Here is a 19,139-nt window from a genome sequence, read left to right as displayed (position 1 = left end):
GACGGCTGCAACGAGGAACTGGCGGATCTTGAACGTTTTTACCCCGCACCTCCACCAAATGTAACGGATGAAATGGTTTTAATACAGGTTAACGTCGTATGAAGGACGGACGCACACGGCTCAGAAAACCCCGATCAGTCTGTGCGCGCCTCGATCTATCTGCTTCTTTTGCTTCTCAGTGCACCGCGACGCGGCGTAACAATATTAAAAGAAGAACGTATCGGTTATCAGATAACTGAGTTCCTACAAGAAATATACCGAGATTACAAGTTAGAAATTACATGGGAAGAGATAAGAAGAACAGACCTGTCAAGGTATGCAAAGGATTAAGACAAGGTTGTCCTCTATCACCACTGCTGTTCATCCTTTATATGATAAACCTGGAACGGAGGATACAAGGAAGCAACCTAGGTTTTAACCTGTCATATAGATTAGGTGGAAAGGTGGTAGAGCAGCGCCTGCCCGGTTTGATGTATGCCGACGATATTGGGCTGATAGCTGAGAGTCAGGAAGACCGGCAAACTAAGGGGAGACAAAGGGGACGCTCTCGGCTTCAGTTTCAGCGCAGTTAAGTCGGGTTTGATGATTTTCAATGGCTCAACTGATCATGGTCTTAAAATACAAGGCCATGAAATACCCAGAGTAGCGGAGTATAAATATCTCTGCGTATGGGTAAACGAAGGGTTGCATACACAGGAAAGCATGAGCAATTACTTAAGGCCAAGGGGCGAAGAAATGCCGGGATAATGAAGCATAGGGCATTCTGGGGATACAACAGGTATGAGAATTTGAGCGGTATTTGGAAAGGAATTATGGTGCCCGGGCTTACTTTCGGAAATGTGGCTTCGTGCCTAAAATCAGAGGTACAGTTGACATTAGAAATAAACCAGAGAGCCGTGGGACGATTAGCACTAGGCGCCCACAGCAATACCACAAATGAGGTGGTACAGGGAGATATGGGCTGGGCATCTTTCGAAGTACGGGAAGCTCAGAGTAAAATATTATATGAGGAACACCTGAGGAAATTGGACCGTATCAGATGGGCACCCAAAGTATTTAAATACCTGTAGCTAAAAAGCGTTGACTCATAATGGAGGAAAAGAACTAGGAAACTAACCAGTAGGTATGCTGGTCACAAGGGCGAAGAAATAAAGAGCGTTAAGCAACAAGTGAAAAACACAGAAGGTAAAAATTGGATAAATTCGATGGAAAAGAAACAGAGTGTGGAATTATACCGAAAGTGGAAAAGGCAGATCAGGAAGGAAGCTTTCTTTGATAACTCAAGAGGCAGTGCCCTACTTTTTGAAGGTAGTTCAAGGTGCCTTAGAACACGCAGCTACAAAAAGCAATTTAACAATGAAGATGACGCATGTGGTGTATATGGTAACTCCAGTGAAACAATTGACTATATTATACTCGAATAAAACGGCATCCATCCGCATGTCGATGCAGGCGCAGTCACTCTTCCTGAAGCTCTGGGGTTTAGAGATACCAGTGGCCGGGTGAATAAACCGGCGGTGGAAGCTAGCAAAAAACGACTGGTAGATTGGTTGCTTAAAAGAGAAAAGTGAAATAATGTTAGTAATGTAGAAACAAAATTTCACTGAATAGAATGATGATATAGTTAACCAATCTAAAACAATAATTAAGATATAGGGAGCAAAATGAGATGATAGCAAGTGCTACCACCCCGTTTCAAAGGGGACGCTCCTACATTCCATCCGTCCATCCATCCACACTGCGCAAGATGGCGGCTGTATTGAGGTCTGCGCGCAACTCGTCCCTTTAAAATGTATTGTTGTTCCTTGCTTGTGACAAAATTTGTGGTGTTTTGTGAAGAGTGGTCGCGTTTGTGACGGTTGACGCTTGATTCTAACATGCTCCAAGTGCCCAAGCGACTGTCAGACTGAAGTGCAGGCGCTGGCGTCGCTGGAGATCCTCAAGAAATATTGATCAGCTGACGAACATGTTTATAAAATCTACCGTGGAGAAAAGCGACGTGTTACTGTGTCGCCGATGCTTCTACGGAAGTACGTTGGCACTCCACTGTGTGTACATATTACTGCAGGTAAGGACCTCAACGATTTCGCAAATATTCAGCGTGAATGGAATGGCGCCACACTCATCTTACGAGCCTCCAGTCGTCGAGCTTGTTGCCGCTGTGTGATAGCGATATGCAGTACAACAATTTTTTTTTCAGTCTGCAGTATGTTCTCGTTTCCAAGAATAATATCAAGCTATTCATGGCGAGTAGGGTCATCATGATTATTTTAAACGAATGTGGTTTTTGACGAGATTTGGCCTGTGCACAATAGTGCAGTTTAAATTAACAGCGCATTTCACAGAAATAGTGCAACAATTCTTTCGTAATTGATGGTGCCGCTTGCATTGCTCGGTGTCAATTTGAGCACGCAGGTGTCTAGCGTTTGCGTGGTATGTCGCTACGCCTACTCTCTGTGTAACGTGCACGTATGCATTTGCTTTCCTCGAGAGTGCGAGCATGATAACTGATGCCTTCGAAAAGCTTGCGTGCTTTGTCGCCTCTTTCGCGTGTGCATATACATCTAGGCTACCGGATATTATAAACTCGTTGTCTAGCAACGCCCTCGAAAATTTTCGCTCCCTGAGGCAGTCTGTAATCAAGAAATTTGTTAACATAAATTCCGTATTGTGTCGTATTCACACGCTGCTGGGCCCGCCTGGCTTGTGTCTACCTGTCAACGAAGTACTTCCAACCCAGTTACAAGGTTAAAAAAGAAAGGTGCTAAGAAAGTTGTTAAAAGGGCAGACAGGAAGGTAAACCATAAAACTGTGTTTTCTGTTGGCCTGCGTGGTTAGTCACCCTCAATTCCGTCTTGCTCCTTTCACTCTTGGCCCAGTAAAGTGATTGAACAGCTGCAGTGATGGTGAAATTATTATGGCACCTTTGGCTGCCCTACTGTGCACTCTATACAGAAGTTATCAATTCTTGCAAAGCACACGTCCAGGATATATGTGCCTTTCTCATTCGGATGCCTAAATCATTCGGACCATAACATGTGTTACATGGTATCTCACCCATTACTTTGCCACTGGCCTGGTTTCAGGTTAAGGGAACATGGCCCCGCTAGTGTAGGATGGGTGGCAAGAGATCTTTTTTCTTTATGGCACCAGATTCTGAGATTGAAACTTTTCTAGTTACATGATATATAACCTCATGTAATCTACCTCATGTAATGCCCTATACCAGGGGCCTTTGAGGTATCAAATAAATAAACTGTTCTCTATAGGCTGCAAGTGCCAATAGGAAGATATTTAATGATAGAAAAAATATGCTTCTACACATTTTAAAAAGAGCGACTTGTCTCTCCTTTAATGTGGTAGACCTTTTCACTAGACTGTGGAACAGCATATGATTGTTATTTTATTCTGTTCTTTTAAACATGTTTCTTAAGATGTTACATATTTTTGTTAAAAGAATTGAATAATATTTACTGCAATTTTAGTTGCTGACTTTTTTGTGAAGTTATTTTATTTGTACTCAGTTTGCAGAGGCTTTCTTCATCATATTTTTATGTTTATACAATTGATATGAAGAATCGTTTCATTTACTGCTAGTATTTTTCATTGTTCTAATTGTGTTTTTTAACAATGCAGCTGAAAATGCCTGCCGTCCACATCAACCAACTTCTCTGAAGAGGACCGGCGGATGCCTGTGTGTGGAACATGCGCCGAAGAAGGCGACAGGAAAACAGTCGAGTCAATGATACTTAACATTCTCTTGAGTGACTCAGATACCAAAAGGGTTGAATCCCTGCAATTGTCGCACATACCATCTTTACCGGGCAACAAGGCTTGCTTCTCTGCCACGTAGTTTATGCCAAATAACACCTCCAAAGACTAAAACACCTTATAATTTGAGGAAATGGGTGCTCTTTACCTTGTAGAAGTTTAGAGATTGGAGGTAGCATGGTGCTGTATTGCATGACTGAGGAATAAAATTTGATACTTTGTCAATTTCTACAATCTATTCATTCACAATCTGTGCAAACACATTTTATGCAAAATTCTTTCAGACATTTATCCATTGCTTACTCGAAACTTAAAACATCCATGGCTATCATCTATGGCTGTCAGCTCAAACTGGTCACCTGCAAGCGATAACTTCTTTTGTCATAAGTGCCTCACTGCTTTCAGCGTTTAACTCTTGAATGCTGACGAAATTTTAATGCCCGTAGTTTATAGCAAAAGTAAGGACAGTTCTGTGAAAGCCTGAGCTCTCAGTCAGGAAAGATATGCGATATGCAATAGCTTACCGGTCAAGCTTCAAGGGAAGGCAGCGTGGTGTTTTTCCACACATCATCATCATCATCATCAGCCTGACCCTTCGCCCACTGCAGGGCGAAGGCCTCTCCCATATTTCTCCAATTAACCCAGTTGTGTGCTAGCTGCATCGACTTGGCCCCATGCGAACCTCTTAACCTCATCCGTCCACCTAACTTTCTGCCGCCCCCTCCTACGCTTTCCGTCCCTTGCAATCCAGTTTTTTACCCTAAGCGACCATCGGTTATCCTCTCTTCGCACTATATGTCCTGCCCATGTCCATTTCTTCTTCTTAATTTCCGCTAGAATGTCAGTAACTTGAGTTATTTCTCTGACCCACTCTGCACATTTCCTATCTCTTAATGTTACCCCAAACCATTTTTCGCTCCATAGCCCCTTGGGTTGTCCTCAACTTAAGTAGAACCCTCTTGGTTAGCCTCCACGTTTCAGCCCCATTGATGAGTACAGCTAAGATGCAACGGTTGTATACTTTCCTCTTGAGCGATACCGGTAAGCTGTTAGTCATAATCTGCGAGTGCTTGCCAAATGCGATCCATCCCAATCCTATTCTTCTTGTTATTTCATTTTCATGGTCCGGATGTGCGGTTACTGCCTGTATTAAGTAGACATATTCGACTACTACTTCCAGTACTTCGCTATCTAATGTAAACAGCTGTTCCTTCCCAAGGCTGTTGAACATTACCTTAGTCTTCTGCATATTGATTTTCAAGCCTACCTTTCTACTTGTTCTCTCTAGGTCATCAATCATTATTTGCACTTCATCCCCCGAGTTGCTTAGTAAGGCAATGTCATCAGCAAATTGAATATTACTAAGGTATTTTCCATCTACCCTTATTCCTAACTGCTCCCATTCGAAGTGTCTGAATACTTCCTCTAAGCAAGCTGTGAATAGTACTGGAAAGATTGTGTCTCCTTGCCTAACTCCTTTCTTTGTGGAAATTTTGTTACTTTCTTTATGCAGAACTATGGTTGCTGTGCAGCCACTATATATATCTTTCAGCACTTTCACGTACGGTTCGTTTGCCCCCTGATTTCGCAATGCCTGCCTCACCGCCGAGGTTTCAACTGCTTCAAATGCTTTTTCTCAATCAATGAATGCTATGTATAAGGGCTGGTTATATTCCGAGTATTTTTCTATCACCTCGTTGATGGTATGGATATGATCGACAGTAGAGTACCCTTTCCGAAAACCTGCTTGATCCTTTGCTTGATTGCAGTCTAAGGTTGCACTGATTCTATTAGAAATTACCTTAGTAAATATCTTATACGTGAGAGACAGTAAGCTGATTGGTCTGCAATGTTTAAGGTCCTTAGAGTCCCCTTTCTTATGAACAAGGATAATGTTTGCAAACCTTTCGTCTCCTTAGACAGCTTACCGGTATCCTCTCTAACTATCCTACCACCTACTTCTATAGCGCACTCAGTAATGATATCTCTGAAATTATTGTTCATTGCTTCTAGGGTAATGTCGTCATCCTCGGTTGGAGCTGAGTATCTATTCTGTAGCGAGATCCTGAACTTTTCTGCACTCCCCCTTACCGCTAATTCGTTGATGGGTTCTTTCTTACTAATCTGTTGCGTTCTTTCTTCAGATTTAGGCTAATTCGGGATCTCACCATCCTGTGGTCACTGCATTGCACTTTCCCGATTACCTTTACATCTTGCATAATGGCGGGGGTTGAACACAGTATGAAGTGAATTTCATTTTTAGTCTCCCTGTTAGGACTTTTCCATGTCCATTTCAGTTCTTCCGTTTGCTTAAGAAGGTATTCATGATTCCCAAGTTATTGCGCTCTGCAAACTCAGCTAGTAACTCTCCCCTGCTATTCCTAGAGCCAATGCCATAGTCACCTACTGCCTGGTCTCCTGCCTGCTTTTTCCCTACCTTGGCGTTGAAGTCGCCCATTAGTACGGTATACTGCGTCTTTGCTTTTTGCATTGCCGATTCTACATCTTCGTAGAAGCTTTCAACTGTCTGGTCCTCATAACTACATGTAGGTGCATAGGCCTGTACAATCTTCAGTTTATACTGCTTATTAAGCCTAATTACGATGCCTGCCACCCTCTCATTAATATTATAGAATTCATCTATATTGCCCGCTATATACTAATTGAGAAGGAGACCTACTCATAGATGTCACCTCTCCGGTAAACCTCGATAACACAGTACACGCCCATCCTTTAGTACAGTATATGCCTCATTCGGCCTCCTAACCTCACTAAGCCCTATAACATCCCATTTCATACTCTCTAGTTCCTCTAACAGCACTGCTAAACTAGCTTCACTAGCTAGAATAGACGTTGGCCACCTGGTGCAGTAATTGGCCGCAACCTCTCATGATTAGTTTCATAAAACCCCGGCCCTCAGTCACCAGCGGCAGCGGAACAACTGACCACGGTGGCGGTCAGACCTGTGACGCAGCAGGGAGTGCTAAGAATTCCTGGCTCCGCTGGACAGGCTGCCATTGGAAACTAACCCTGGCAACGTTTAACGCTAGAACCCTAGCTAGTTGGTTGGTTGGTGGGTTGGTGGGGTTTAACGTCCCAAAGCAACTCAGGCTATGAGAGACGCCGCAGTGGAGGACTCCGGAAATTTCGACCACCTGGGGTTCTTTAACGTGCACTGACATCGCACAGCACACGGGCGCCTTGCTTTTCGCCTCCATCGAAAAGCTGCCGCCGAGGCCGGGATTCGATCCCGCGTCCTCGACTACTGTTCCCAAGGACGCGGGATCGAATCCCGGCCTCGGCGGCAGCTTTTCGATGGAGGCAAAAAGCAAGGCGCCCGTGTGCTGTGCGATGTCAGTGCACGTTAAAGAACCCCAGGTGGTCAAAATTTCCGGAGTCCTCCACTGCGGCGTCTCTCATAGCCTGAGTTGCTTTGGGACGTTAAACCCCACCAACCCACCAACCAACCAACTAGCTAGGGTTCTAGCGTTAAACGTTGCCAGGGTTAGTTTCCAATGGCAGCCTGTCCAGCGGAGCCAGGAATTCTTAGCACTCCCAGCTGCGTCACAGGTCTGACCGCCACCGTGGTCAGTTGTTCCGCTGCCGCTGGTGACTGAGGGCCGGGGTTTTATGAAACTAATCATGAGAGGTTGCGGCCAATTACTGCACCAGGTGGCCAACGTCTGTTCTGGTTCAGGGAGTGGGTTGCCGGAGGTGTTCACCGGCATCAGGTCACACCCCAAACCTGTTTATGCAATTCCATCGACACGCGGATTTTTTTTTTAATCCGGTGGAGAATTGCGCGTCACCGCGATTTTAACCCCGGTCCTCTTACATGCGAGGCGGATATTCTCCCGCTACGCCACCGCTGCACACTTTATTTCATTTAAGCACTAATGAAACTGACCATACAAACATTTCAACTTGTTTCTGTGGCCTACAGTATACAGTAAAGAAACTAAAGCAACCAAGCTGCTGTTTCCATGCAGCATAATAGTTATGCACTTCTGGTGGAAACTGCACAGCATATATTCGTGGAGCTGCACGTGCAGCTTTCTTCAATCAATTATGCATCTCGCGTGATGCAGTCTACAGCGACACTGAAAATATGTCATCTAAAAGACATTTCCTTGCAATATGATGCTGCAGCATATATGCATATTGTATGCATAGCTTCAAGATGCAACACATACTGTTGGTATCACCTCTGATAAAGTACTAGGATTTGTGTATCTATCCATCAGTCTAAGATCACCGATTCAATCTTTTCGTTTTTTCTTTTTATTTGACAATGAGACGGGCAACAATTGCAAGTGTCATTACGCAGTAAAAAGCTTCAATTCAAAGCAATGCAGTTGAGCAAAGCTTTGTCATAGTCTCAGGAAACTTAAAAATAGGGTATAGAGATGTAGAGGTGCAAGTCAAAACTCAAAACGTTGTAGAAGCTGTTTTGCTCAGCCTATCCTTGTGCTGAAAAAGAGAGTCAGGCCGGTTGGTTAAAATGAGTCAATTGAGTGAACAGTGCTCTAAGATAGTAAGGGAGACAAAGAAGCAGAATCCGCCTTTTTCACAAAGCCGATCTGCGAATGCGCGCCTCTCCCCTGGCTGAAAGCACACCATCAACCCAAGCTGCGCATGCCCAGGTGCTGGCTTTCGCGATCGGCGAAGCCGTAGCTTATCTCGGAGGCCATGTGTAGTTACTATTCGTGACAGGCGTATGCGATAGATGGCGGTAGCTGTCAAGAACACACACGGTCATTTCGCTGGCGGCTGCGTCTCCCAAGGACGTTTTCAACCAGTAGCAGACCAATTTTCAACCCTTCGCAGAGGGCGCCACATTTTGTGAAAAAGGCGGATTGTTGTCATCTCTCCCATCCAAACTGTTAGTGCTGCTCAATCGTTTGAGCATTGTCTTTCTGTAGTCTTTACAAGTGAATACGAGCTCATGAAGTTCAGTACTGGAGTTGGCGTCTACATTTCTGCTATTAAATTTACTTTCCCTTCTACAGATGAAACTCCAAGCCAGTTCTTCATACAAACTTGTGATGCCTGATGGTAGTAATAGTGTGCAGTTAAAGTGCGTCACCTCCATTCATATGCAAAACACAATGTAAGGGTGATTTTGATCGCCAGTTTCACTGTCATCTACATGGCAGGCAACACATCAACGTTGTGCACACACCTTTGTCGTGCATCTATGGCATGCGTGCACCTTTCAAAAACGAATTGTTGAAAGAAAAGCAAATGATGCTATTAGATCTAGTTGCAATATCTCGCTTTTGACATTGTTTTACAGTGAGCTCGATATGTCGAGTAGTTGTTGCTCAGAGTTCATGCTGTCATATCAAAATTTATGCATAATGAAAGGAAGCAAGCAGTTTTCCACTAATGTTGAAAATATGCTGTATGCCAAAGGCCAAAATTGCGAAATATGAAAAAGTGTGCCTGTAGCAAGTAATCATGAGTAATCATTAGATGAAAGCTCTAACTTTGATCTCTTTCATATTGGAACGCCCTACACAGTCTCAACGACTACTTTTTTATCACGCAAGCATGTACATGGCCACGTAGTTTCCACGCTCTCGCAGAGCATGTGTAGGCTCTGCACATTCTGCTTCCAGGTGCTTCTACAAGCTCGCACAAATGCATAACCAGCCTCACAAAGGCTCACATATTCTCGTGCAATCTTGCACAGTGGCTCTGCGTGCATCTGTGAGCTCGCTCATGTGCACATTCAATCACACAAGAACTCATAAAATCTCATGCATTCCTGCACAGTGGCTCTAGGTGCTAATTCCACGTCTTATCTCGCAAGAACTCACATATTCTTATACATTCTCATTCCCTCTCACACCTCCTTGTACAGCTAAAGCAGAATTTTTTCAGTGGGGCGTGCATGTAATACACTCAGCCTTAAGAATGGCTGCTTTTAATAAGAGCTAGTTGGCGGGGAAGGGACACAGAGACACAAGAGAGCACAAACACAAGGCGCTGATTATCAAGTTAATAGTCAGCGCCTTGTGTTTGTGCTTTTTTGTGTCTCTGTGTCCAGTCCTTTGCGCTGTTCCTTAAATAAATAAAAATGGTTGCTTGCCAAGTTTCACTTTAGTTCCTAACCTTTTTGCCACTACCAACGTCGCAGCTGCCGAAAAATAAAAATCTGCGCTCGTATTATTGCTTTAGACAAATTAATACTTCGGAAATGCTGCCCTTCACCTACCGCGCACCAGCTTTCGCCGCCGCTCCGCAGCGTCAGTCAGGAGCCGGTTTTGACCGCCGCGCCACATACCCCGGGAAGCCGCCGGGCGCCAGGGAGTTTTCAGGCTGAAGCTGGTTCTAGTAACGTTGACTGTGCCTTTCTGCCCACCATAAAGAAGAAGACGGGCTTATGCTCGAGCCGCATGAGTACCCTCTTGTGCTCGCAGCTGGCTCGTCTCGCGGATTTAGCCTGCTTGTGCATCTGCTTAAGTTGTCAAACCTTTCAAATAAACCACAAGTTTCAAAAGGAACAAAAACGATCAGCCGACCAAATCACTGTATCCGGCGCTACTTCGTCTTTTTTTTTTCATCTTCATTTGCCCTTCACTATAAAAGCTTTCCGTTCCAGCTGTGAAACAACTTCGAATTCAAATTATAATAACAAACAGCACGAGTGTCAAAGGGATGAAGAAGAAGAAGAAGGCGACTGGGAGACCCTTTTTATTTTATTCGAAAAGCTTGCCACAAGGCATAAGTTGAGAAAGCGGGAATGGGATGCAGGAGATAGAAAGTTAAAAGAAGGAGTGAAGTCCAGTTGCGCTTAGATATTCGCAGAGGTTGGCGGTGTAGTGGTTGTCCAATGTCCACGTCTCGTAATCACAATCGCGGTTTCACCGCAAGCCCACCTTAAGAGTAGCCGTTGTCTAACTGGAGCCGTTGCTGGACACGTCCCCAACAAGTGATGTACATCACAGATCTCAGGTGCAGTGTCACAGTGAGGGAACCTGTCAGTCAATGGCAGATTTTTATCACGCCAACGATGACGTACAGATGGGGCCAGAGCTGCCCCTGCCCGAATCCGGCGCAGTGATACTATAGCGCCCATCGACGCTATAAAGCGGAGGCGCTGAGATCAGCGCTACCAGCCCGGGTTGGAAGAAAAAAGAGAGATACAGCGCTTGCTCGGACTAAAAGCACGGCACGAGCTGTTCAGAAGGAGAAGCCTGCCACGCTGGTCATCTTGCTCTGGTGCTCCGCTGCGACCCTGCAAATTCGCAACAATACCTCCTCCTGACGAGTAAGATTACGGGGGAGTGGGTGCGAACATGAAGGAATGAGAGCACGTGTTCGCTGGTGCAGAACTTGAGAATGGGAAACGTTGGACAGGAACGCATCCGGGGGAACAGGGGAAGGTGGCGGATCGCCCGATGTGCTTATGTGCCATAGCACCCGCTTGAATATTGTCACGTAGTGGTGACGAGGTCGACGACACAAATGAAGGGGGTCGATGATTGCACTAAAGAAACTCTTTATTTGGGCTGACTTGCGCCCGCAAAAGAACTAAGCAACTCGGCGGCGGCGATAGAAACAAACGTGCTCCTCGATCGTCGAACAAAGAATTCTCGTCACACTCGTCAACGCTCAATTTAAAGGCTGCACAGAACAATCTAGATAACGTCGCAAACAGCTACCAGCACGGGCTGGAACATTGTGGAAAGACACCCAAGTGGCCGGAACCTTCGAGACAGATCTTGGTGCATTTTGCGCTACAACAAAACTGGTAAAGGTGTGACTCTCGACATCGAGCATTAACAAACAAAGATTACGGAACTGACACGTGGTCCAGAATCAGAGTGATAAGCCTGTATGCCGGCGGCTGTTAAAAAGCAACAAATGCTGTTTTGAAGGTTCCGCGGCATTACTCCCCCCTTAAAAAAACATCGCCTCGATGTTCCAAAGCAAAGAAACTTAAACATAAACACTGCAAAGTTTAAACACCACAGATTCTTTAAAGCGCGTAATATGGCTTCAGTCGCACAACATGTACAATTTCTGAGGGTGCGCTTCGCCGTTGTGATGCTGACGTTCCGTCGGGAATGACTTTATAGTCCAGTGGTCCGACGCGGCGAAGGATTTTGTATGGCCTAAAGTATCGACGCAACAACTTTTCACTTAATCCGCGACGGCGAATTGGTGTCCAAACCCACACTTGGTCTCCTGGATTGTACTCTGCGTGGCGTCGTCGTAAATTGTATCGCCGACTGTCGGTACGCTGTTGGTCTTTAATACGCAGCCGTGCGAGTCGTCGGGCTTCCTCTGCACGCTGCAGGTAGGCGGCGACGTCAAGCTTGTCTTCGCTGGTTACGCGCGGCAGCATTGCGTCGAGTGTCGGTTGTGGGCTCCCTGCCGTACACAAGCTTAAACGGGGTCGCTCTGGTCGTCTCGTGGACTGCCGTGTTATACGCGAAGATCACGTACGGCGAGATGGCGTCCCAGGTCTTGTGTTCAGCGTGTTCAGATAGAAAGAGGAGCCGTAGTGGAGGGCTACGGAGTAATTTCGACCACCTGGGGATCTAACGTGCGCTGACATAGCACAGCACATGAACGCCTCTTCGTTTGCTGTGCGATGTCAGCGCATTTTAAAGATCCCCAGGTGGTTGAAATTACTCCGTAGCCCTCCACTACGGCTCCTCTTTCTATCTTTCCACGTTCACTCCCACCTTCCTCCCTTCCCTTACGGCGCGGTTGCGGTGTCCACATGAAACAAGTGAGACAGTTACCGCGCCTTTCCCTTCCTATAAGGTTGTCTCTTGTGCTATCGCGTTCCATTCTTAAAGGCGAAGCTGGATGGATGGAAACAACTTTATTTAATAAAAAAAAAGTCTTCCAGGGTGGTCTCCTACTAGTCCAGGAGTCCACGGGCTTTGGCTTCACACAGAGCCCGATCGACCAGCCATTTCTGACCGGCGGGTTGAGCTGTCCGCAAAGCAGCCTCCCAGGAAGAAAAGGTGGGATGGGGGATGGGGGGCACTGCCTGGGGGGAAGGACATTCCCACAGGTAGTGGAAAAGTGAGGATTTTGGCGTGCCACAGGTGTCGCAGTTGAGGGGGCAAGCCAGGGTGAAGGCATGAGAGACGGTAGGGGGAAATGAAACAATTCGTCTGCAATTGTCGCCATGTAGCACTGGATAAGGGTGACAAGGTGCTGTGGGGTGGTGGCAGTGTCATGCGCTTGTGTTTGTAGAATGTGGTGATTTGGTGGTATGTAGAAAGGACCGATGCGGCCTCCTGCGCGGAGTTGGGTGCCTGATCATCCGGGGCTCGGGTAGAGAGTTCTCGAGCCAGCGCATGAACGCGCTCATTACCGGGGATCGAGGCATGCCCTGGGATCCACGTTAGATTAACCGTTCGGTCGAGAGAGGTGGCGGTGGTAAGAATATGATGCGCGGCCGGTGTCGCCACGCCGTTTAGGTAGTGGCGGTATGCCGCCTGAGAATCTGTACAAATTTCGGTAATAGCTTCGTCAATGGCTGAATGGGCAAGCGCGAGTGCGATGGCGGCTCCTTCCGCTTCTGCAGGCGAATTAGTTCGAATAGTGGCGGCGGCCCCCACTCTGCCATCTTCGTAGGCAGCGACTGCAGTGAAAAATCCTACTTTAGAATTCCCTGCCGCGTCGACATAGAGGATATCAGAGCGGTTGCAGTATCTTTTGGTGTAATAGCTGGCTCTAACTTTCCGTCTTCCCTGATAAAGGCAAGCGCCCATGTTGCGTGGTAGGGGCTTCTGGTATATGTGATCCTGCGTGCCCGGAGAGATCATGAAAGGTGTAGCACTTGCTGGGGTGGCGATGGGTGGATTGAGACGGAGTTGTCGCAGTAGGCATCGTCCTGTTTCCGTGCGACTCAGGCGGACTAATTGGTTGGTGCGTTGAGCTTCTATTAATTCGTTCACTGTATTGTGAGTACCAGTGGCCAGCAGACGTTCTGTGCTAACCGTCCGTGGAAGACGTAGGGCGGAGGTTACGGCCATGCGTATTAGGATGTCCGCCTGCTCTGTTTGGCGCTGAGTGAGTATATGATATGGGAGGTGGTATGTGATTCGGCTAATGATTAACGCATTGGTCATATTGAGGGTTTCGCGTTCCGACAGCCCATGGTTGCGCGCAGCCACACGCCTGATTAGTCCAGCAATCTGCTTAGTCTGTCTTTGCAAGAGTTGAAGGGTGGCGGTTGCATCAAGTGCGTTGTTAATGAGAAGGCCCAGAATCTTCTTCTGAGACACAATGAGCACTGGGTTTCCGTACATGTGAAGTTCAATGGGGGGATCACCGGGTAAGAGTTTAAGCTGCATTAGTTCCGATTTAGTTGGGGAGCATCGGAGGCCTGTGTTTTCTAGATAGGTGGTGGTGATGTCTATGGCAGACTGCAAGATATCCTGGGCTGTTCCAAGGGATCCGCTTGTTGTCCAGAGGTTTATATCATCTGCATATAAGGCTGTGTGGAGCTCTGGGATAGCAGCAAGGGCCTTTGCTAATGGCGCTAGGGCAACGTTAAAAAGTAGCGGTGATAGGACCTAAGCGTCCTCCAAATTTTTATTTGTTAATCCCTCGGGGACGTAGAAACGCTGCCAGCCACCTTGCCAAAACGCGCGGGCCTCAAGTTGCAGTCGTAGTTCGTCGGCAACATCGTTGCCGATCCGAGCCGGTGCGATGAAGATCTCGGAGGCATTGCCCTATACATCTTATTCCGTGCGCCACACGCATGATGGCACTACGTGCACGCCAAGCGAAGAGGAACTACAGTAGAAAAGTAATTTGCCACTCGCTTAACTGCGTGCTCTTTAATTCTGTAATTTACATGCTCATAATTATTATTATATGCCACAATAGACTTCTCTAATGTTGTATTCCAATGGCAGACGCGAGCGCTCGGCCGGAGTACCAACGGAGCGCCTCTCTCACACTGAGATCCCTTCCTTCAATATTTGCCATTGGAACGCGTTCGCTCCCGCGGGAGCACTTAGTGAGGAGGCGCTAAACGCGACCGAGTCATCATCAGCAACAACCGGTTTATTCCAGCATTTTATGCGTGAAAGGCGGAAGCCTGAGGTCTCATCTTGTCTAGCATCCCTGCCATCTCCAATCCTACACTTCAACGCGCGCCAAGGAACGCCAAGCAACAGGGGCAATGGCATACCATCAAAACGCACACTACTGCGCCTTACCTCCAGAAGCAACCCCGCACTTGAACGCGCACCGAGGAATGCCATGCGGTTGGTGTTGTTGTGGCTGTAAGGAAGAAGGAAAAGAAAATGCTCGGGCCTCCTACTGGCTCTGTAGCTGAGCCACCTCCGCTGATTGATTGCCTTATAAAGGGAAAGATGCGGTGACTGTCTCACTTGTTTTCTGTGGACACCTCAACCGCGCCGTAATGAAAAGGAGGAAGGTGAGAGTGAAAGTGGAAAGAGAGAAAGGGGAGCCGTAGTGGAGGTCTACGGGGTAATTTCGACCACCTGGGAATCTTTAACATGCGCTGACGTTGCACAGCATACGGACGTCTCTTCGTTTCGCCTCCATCGAAACGCAGCTGCCGAGGTCGGGTTCGAACCCGGGTACTCCGGCACAGTAGTCGGGCGTCTTACCACAGCACCACCCCGGCGGGGCCACCTCCACTGTCTCGTGCAGAGAGAAGAGAAAATAGAGATAATAGAGAAAATAGAGAAAATAGACAGAAGAGAAAATACAAAATACATGAACGTCGAGGCACATTTTCGTTGATATATTGTTTTAACTTTTGGATTATATATATTCTGGTGGTCACACGTCTGAACAGGGCAAAGTAACAAAGGCACATCTTATTTCATAGCTTGGCAGTTGCCTCAATTTTCCCCGCCTAGAAGCTGTCAATTTACTCTTTAAGGGCGAAAAATCTCTTCATTTTCCCAATGCTACCTTTTGAAAGAGAGGTGTATAGACTAGTCTTCAGTGGTCTTGAACAAGTTAAAAGTTAGCTGCATCAAATACAATGTCGATGACGAGTTTCATATTCTGTCTCGCTGTAGAGTGGTCAATGGTAGAAGATTCAGGGTGACATCAGGCAAGCAAGCTTTGTCCACAAATGTCATACAGGACCACTTTTTGCAACCATCAGTGGCAGACAGTGGTTACAATATAACCATCTGCTTCCACTGCAAGCTAGTTTGCTCACTAACTTGTTCAAGTGCTGAAATGGTGTCCATTGCTGTAGTGACAATTGTGCAGTAGTGCTTGTCATATTCAGTTTTTCACCTAGGGCCGTAATGAAAATGAAACACTGGGCACTTTCTTAATGCCAGTGGTAAGCATGCGCAATGTCCAAGCTCATATCAGTAATTCTCTTTGCAACAGCCTTGCTTGAAAGATCTATTATTCTCATTCGTTTTTTGTACTGGAACAGATAGTATCTGCATCTTTAAGCATGCAGTTCTCTCAGCCATCTGTGAAAGGCTCTCGGAATATTGTAGTTATATGTGAACTAATGATACTTGTTCCCACAGTTTACTCCAGTTTTTCTGGCTTTCAAAAAAAAAAGTCCATCTGTTACCAGAGTGGTGTCTTCAGTTGAGCAACTCTGTTGTCACCAACCCTTACAATACAGCTGCTGCATTGACAACAGAAAACAATGCTTCTCGTCTAATTTTCACTTCAGTCAGGTTTTCGAGAGCAATATTACAACTACGAAATATGCAGATTTGGAGACAAAAGAGAGGGAGGCTTCTCTACTGCCTTGACCCTAATGAGCTCTTGAAGACGGAGGGATGTCCACCCAAAGCTGATGCAGATGGAAAGGCCTTTGCCTCTTATTGATGTACACAAATAATGAATGCCACCAGAGGACCAAGATCTTTCGGTTGATTTTAGCCAGACAAGTCTGGTAGCGAAGATTACCCGTGTATTTGGTGCATGGTTTCGGAAGGAAGGCCGAATTGTTTAGGGCTGAGTCCCGCACGCCACGTATCAGAGTTTTGCAAATCATTTTGCCATTACGTCTCAAACTAAAGCTTAGGTACTGAATACTAGAAGTGCCTGTCCTGTGCAGACTAGGTACAAACTTGACTGTCTATTTTTGGCACCAAATTGAAAAATGAAATAAAAAAAATGGTCTGAAAAAAAAGTGAAAAAAAAAGAAGTGAAGAATTGGTGCTGTCATTCATACAGCAGGCACCAATGCCCTAGCCATGTTGACCTGGGAGAATTTGTGATTTATGTTGAGTGTTGCTGCCAGTCCTAATTGTCAGTGCTGTACAATTTATTTCAGGGAACTTCCTCAGTAGTCTTAATGGCTATTGTAGAATGCAAGTATGCAAGTATGTGCTAGTTGACGTGGGTACTGAGGGCCGACTCAGCGATGGAGGCACCTTCAAGAAATGTGATTTTGGCCAAGACCTCGCCAACGGCAGTCTCGACATCCCTCAACTTGGGACACTGCCCGGTACAACTGAGGCCGCCCCATTTGCTTTTGTTGGGGATGAAGCCTTCCAGTTGCGGAAGGACTTCTTGCGCCCTTACCCCTCAAGGCACCTGGAGGACGAAAAGAGGGTGTTTAATTACAGGCTGAGCAGAGCAAGGTATGATATGGTGCTGTCGTATGAAATTTGAGTAACTTGTAAAAGTGAGACCCTATAAAGAACATCTGAGAAGTACTAATCACGTCAGGGGCCATATTATGCAGTTATCACACAAAAAACACAAATCTGTTGCAAACTGATAATTAGACCTGCTCCTATCGGTGGATTCTGACCAGCAGATGCGCAGAGCAGTAGGAGTGGGAGCTAATTGACAGGCTAACGGTAGTTTTGTTTTGTGATCATTACATAATTTGCTCCCTGACGTCATTTTTGACATAGTCTGTTGCCTAGGGGCTTGCTTTCTGGAGCTCCCGAGTGTTGCTTGATAAATAACTTTGTTTTACATGATGTAAACTCCCACAGCTGATGCTTTGGTTTTGAAGCTTTGCAATTCTTTTCCAGGCGGTGCGTTGAAAATGCCTTCGGCATCACTGCAGCCAGGTGGCGCATATTGCTGCGTACCATACCCTTGCTCCCCAAAAACGTAGACTATGTCGTGAAGGCTGCCTGTGTCCTGCACAACTTCCTGACTATCTGGAACCCGCGCTCTCAAAATGCAACTGACAGAGAGGACAGCTTTGGGAATTCCATGTCAGGACGCTGGCGACAAGGCCTTCAGGGTGCACTGCAAGAGGATTCCGAGCCTCGGTTTTTTTCACTGGCGCCGACACATGCTAGGAATCACCACGCTGATGCCGCTGCTGCTAGGGACCTGTTCACTACATATTTTTGCAGCACGGTTGGTGAGGTTTCCTAGCAATGGCAACAGCCAGGCATTTCCAAGGAGGAAGTCTTGAGGAGGGCACAGAACCAGCAGCAGCACCAATCCACGGCACTGAAGGTGAGGTACTGTACTTTATAATATTCATGTACAGCAACTGCTTGTTGCCCGATTTCTGTCCCAGGAAGCTATTTTCTGCTCTAAATTGCACCTTATCGTGCACTATTATAAATCAAAACTGCTACAGAAATTCAGAAGAAGCATAGAAATCCCTGTAAATGGCCATATAGTACCACTATATGGCCATTCCCACTGGCTGGAATTTTGAAAAAGTTCCAGCCCCATGTCACCACTGCGCTATTTGTGAGCAAGACAGCGAACTTGAAGGTGGCACACTTAGAGCGCATGTAAATGCTCCATCCAGCCCTGCTGTGGCAAACTACACATCACAAACCCTCATTTCGGCACAATGCAACATCATTTTCATGCCATGTGTAAAGTATTTTAGAGTGAAACGAGTGATATAGAAGAACATAGATTTTTAATCACACGATAAACTCTTCGAGTACTTGGAGCAGCCGAATTCGTAGGCTCACTTGGCGCTCCGGCGGCACTTGTCGCATCATCCCTGCTAGCGACATTGCGAACAAGTCTATGTGGTCTTGTGTGTGTATGTGGGGGGGGGGGGGGGGTAGTCAGCACATCCGTCAGCCGCCCGACCTGATCAAGTAGCAGATCATCATTTGCCTCTGCGTCTTTTCTTTTTCTTTTTCCAGCCGCTCCGGCCGACACCTTCGATGCTGCAGACACCTGCGACTCGGCTGAAGTCTGTGTTTCCGACATAAGAGTCTCAGCCAATGATGGAGGAGCCTCCGGAATAACTTCAAATGACGCCGGCAATTCGTCGAAATCTACACCGCAGTCGATGTCGACGTGCAGCACACGGGGCTGCAGCCCGCTTGGCCCTGCCACATTGATGTGGCCTTGCTCAACGGCCGGGTTATGCCGAGCCGGCGCCTTTATGTAATTTCCTGATGTTCTGAACATGAGAAAGAATATACATA

At 46.6% G+C, this 19,139-nt stretch overlaps 1 pseudogene; it reads left to right on the top strand.

Annotated features, from left to right (window-relative positions):
- Positions 1 to 17,065: 17,065 nt before the first annotated feature.
- Positions 17,066 to 18,920, top strand: LOC146187974 (uncharacterized; annotated as a pseudogene).
- The last annotated feature ends 219 nt before the right edge of the window (positions 18,921 to 19,139 follow it).

This window comes from Amblyomma maculatum, chromosome 5 (assembly GCF_055883805.1).
Source record: "Amblyomma maculatum isolate TAMU_Amacu chromosome 5, ASM5588380v1, whole genome shotgun sequence".
Taxonomy (NCBI): domain Eukaryota; kingdom Metazoa; phylum Arthropoda; class Arachnida; order Ixodida; family Ixodidae; genus Amblyomma; species Amblyomma maculatum.
Note: the sequence above shows the minus strand (reverse complement) of the source record. Positions and strands in the feature narration are given on the sequence as shown.